Source organism: Acyrthosiphon pisum, chromosome A2, assembly GCF_005508785.2.
Source record: "Acyrthosiphon pisum isolate AL4f chromosome A2, pea_aphid_22Mar2018_4r6ur, whole genome shotgun sequence".
Classification (NCBI taxonomy): Eukaryota; Metazoa; Arthropoda; class Insecta; order Hemiptera; family Aphididae; genus Acyrthosiphon; species Acyrthosiphon pisum.
In genome coordinates, this window is record NC_042495.1 from 26,777,323 (window position 1) to 26,781,753 (window position 4,431).

A 4,431-nucleotide genomic window follows, 5' to 3' on the forward strand; every position below is an offset into this window, starting at 1 on the left:
TAATTTAGTATTATATAGGTATTTTAGCAGTACAGTTGATATTTTATAAGATTTTCCGGTTTTAAAGCAATTTTCACCCCTCAAAACCGTCGATAAAAGTTTAGCACAATATGCGTTATCACCGAAGACTTTAGGAAGAACAATCAGGACCATAAAACATACCGGATAAAAAAGCCACTAGCTTTTTTCGCCTAACTTCTGTGGGCTATATTATTATACTTCTATAAATATTCTAAGAATGTTGCATAGTAAGTTATCTTACAGTTTTTAATTGTGTTATAGTTTAAACTATATATTAATATATTTTATGAATAAAGTTAATTTGCATGTTTTTTTTTTTTTTGCTACACCGTATAAAGAAATCGATTCAGTCAAAATGTGTGTTGATTTATTTATAGTTCAAATACTATATCTTATAGCAAATTTTATGAGTTGGGTCATATAACTGGGATCGAAACTGGTTTACCCGGTTTTCCAAAAAACCCGTTAAAACCGCGGTTTTCTCATTTCTGAACACAGGAACTGGAACCGGAACCAAAAGCTTTTAAACACCGGTTAAAAAACCGTAACCGAAACCATAGAATTGAAAAACCGTTCTTGTACCGTTCTTGAAAAACCGATTAAAATTTAGAACTAATGTCGGTTTCTTTGAATTCCATAAAGTTAATTTATTATTTGTAATTCTACTATTTTTATACGAAGAAATTATTATGTTTGGATTTATTGATAAAAATCCCGATGCAATTACTGAGTATTACAAAATATTGATATCTATATATATTATTACTAAACTTATGATTGACAATTGCAAATACAAATAATATAGTGTGATGTTATTGTAATATACAATTAAATATTAATGTAATCGAATAATGATCTCAACCATAATATGGCAACATAATATTATGTCGAATGCAAAAGTAGGCACAAGGCACCTAAATTTGGTACAAAATATTCAAGTTAATAACACGAAATTAGTTCTACTGAACGTAAATTTGTTATATCGTATATTGTACACTAATTATACAAATAGCCATATTTCAGGGCTTTAAACTCGGCTCTTATAATAGTTAATAGATAATACAAATCGAGTCTACAGTAATTAGACAGGAAAATATAATGGAAATTTTTAAAAACCGTTTCAAAAACCAAAACCGAAAATTTTCTAAAACCGTTCTTTAAACCGATAAAATATTTGAAAAACTTTTTTAAAACCGAAACCAAAACCAAAAAATTTTAAAAACCCGATCTTAAAACCTAAACAAAACCAGAAAATTTAGAAAACCGTTCTCAAGAACTAAAACCGTAACCGTTAAAATTTGAAACGGTTTCGATCTTTGGCATATAATAAATGTTTTCATGATTTCTCTTTATAAATGCTCTCTCTCTATATTTTCTTAAAATTGTTCGGTCTATCCCGCCTAAATTGGTCTAATAAACCCGTATCCCATAAAATCAATAGTAAAATCATGATTGTTCTGATATATAGGTACAAATCACGTCTCCGTTTATACATTCGTAATCTTTTCCAAATTAGAAAAATAAATAGGTAGGTACGTCTACCTACTTAGTATAGTATAATGTAATTACAGAATTTTTTTTTGTAATCCGTTTCTAATTTTTATTTATTTATACAGTAGTATATAATAATGTTGATAACAAAAGTAAAATATTGACCGTTGATCAAGGTTCTCTGTATTTTCATTATCAGTAAAAAACCGTGGCCCAAGATAATACATTATAAGTCTACCTATATTATAATAGTTCGTGGCAAAACATCTATGCCACGATTATATTTTACCTGACATTCGAAATATGATGTTTAAAGAAACAATATAATATGTTGGTACCTATCTAATTCGGTTGCCAGTAGGTACTTATATTAAATTATTATTATAATTCATCATTTAAATAATTCAAAATAATGTTAGGTAGGTACTACATATTATGTTAAAATATGCTGCGATGTGTTAATACATTTTTGAACTTACCATCGAGTTTTCATAATAGGTCTATTCACTCTAATTTTTACACTAACCACTAACGGAACTATAAACCCCTTCTCCTGAGCTTAAATGTCCTATGTTACTCACTTGTAAGCAAGGCTGGGCAAGTTAATGATATTTTTTAACTCAGTTAAGTTAAGTTAAACTAAAATCTAAATCAAGTTAATAGTTAAAAGTTAATTCAAAATGTTCTATCAATTGAACTAAGTTAAAAGTTAACCAAAATTTAATATTAACTTTTTAACTCTAGTTAAGTTACTTTTTACTAAATTTTCTTGTTTTCATCTAGGTAAAATTAAAACAATCGGTACCTAAAATTAATCATATTATTAGACAAAAAAACTATTATTATTTTATTTTCCAAAAGGTTTAGGTAACAGTCCACATATTTATTAGCATACTTTTAAAATGTGTACCATCAATTTGTATATTGAATACTCTAAAAAAAGATAATATTTATTAAAATATACCTTATTATAGTAATATCACAGAATAGATTAATAATGTAATAATGTAATTAAAAATATTGCAAATATGCAATAAATATTATAGTTAATTAGAAACAACATATCATATTTTGAATTATGTAGGTATAAAATATACTCTAAATATCTTTAATTACCTAGGTATTATTAAACTCTACTATTAAGAGGATGCTATACCCACATGTGTTGGCTCCGTCTTACTAACATACTACATAGTACAATAGTACATGGTACATAGAAAATTGGCATTGAGGAGCATAAACTGTGTAGTGTTGTTAATTTTAATATTACTGTACATTGACTTATTATCTAATGTAAGGTAAGAAATTATTTATTACCTCTTGTCAATTTATTTTATATTTTAATTGTAAGCGTTTAAACATAATTGCTAATTGCTGTCACTAATTGCTTTAAAAATAAAATATTTAAAAAAAACCTGCAAGAGATAATAAATAATATTTTTACCATTAAATTTTATAAAAGATCAATTTACTGTAATATTAAAACTAACAACTCTACAGTCTCTAAATTTGCAATGTTTCACGTTAGTAAGACAAAGACAACACATGCGGGTGTAGCATCATCTAACTATTAAGTTATAACAATTAATACTAAATAATTTAAATAATTAAATAATACCTAAAAGCTTTAACAAAGTTTGCAGCATTGTCTGTAACTATAAGAGTAGTTTTTTTATTAATTTCAAATTCATTAAGAATTTTATCAATAGCTTCTGCAATATTATCATATGTATGTCTATCAATCATTCTTTTGCAAGCAAGTCCTTTAGAATATCGATGCAACGTTTGAGGATATATCCAATATATGATCTAAAATAATAAAAATTAATGAATATAATATACAAAAACAAAATACAATTATTTTGAATGATCTAACCTGTGAAATATACTCCAACAATCAGCTGTTAAGCACACATATTTTATGTTTTCCAAATCATTTATTAGTTGTGAAATCATTTGTTCATAAATGCATTGAACATTGCGCATTAATGTTCTTCTTGAAACAGGAACTTTATTGCAAGTAATTTTACAGTATCTTAAAAATGCAGGGTGCTCTATAAAAGAAAAAGGAGACACCGTACTAACTATAAGCTGCAAATTTGCAGCATCAAATTCAGCTTGAGTTAACTTTTTCACAGATATTTTCCCAACTTCTTCTATCTTAAATTGTTTACTGCATTGATTTAAATTGTTATTTGACCTTTTCTTTTAAACTGTTGCAACAGCTTGCCATATGAAATTTAATTGACATACCCATCGTAGGTGGGTTTATCATTATATACCTACTCGTTTTGTTATTAAACATAAAATCCATTGTTTAATTTTCTTTAAAAATGATATTTCTGTGAGATTTGTATTCTGTTCTTTTAATACGTCTTCATCTTCGAATCTTTTTTTAAATTGTTATGCAGTCCCTGCACTCATTTTGAAGTCTTAACTGCCACAATTTTTTAACAGTAAAAAAATATTTAAAACATACATACAAGATTCTTCAAAAACAAAATTACTGACATTTTTCATGAGTGATAGAATTTCAAAAGTTTTAGACATTGGATATTCAAACTTATGGAATGTTTTTTTATAAGCAGATTGTAATAAATGTGGCAGAAGTTATATACATTCATATTCTAACCTGTTGCAGATTTCCGTCGAGTAGCTACATAGTAAATTATTATTAAAATATAGGATTTAGTATCTATTGTGCCCACCGATTTAGTCGCTCAGTAGTAGCTATTATATCTATTATTACATTATGGACCGTTTGGTGAAAAATTAAAATAATAAATAAAAAGGTAGGTTGGCGTGATGGATAACATAAAACACGACTGTTTTTCACTTTTTAACAGTAAGAGCAAATAATTATAGCCCTGAGTTATAAAATATATTGATACATTTCAATCAACTTTTTAAAGATTGTGA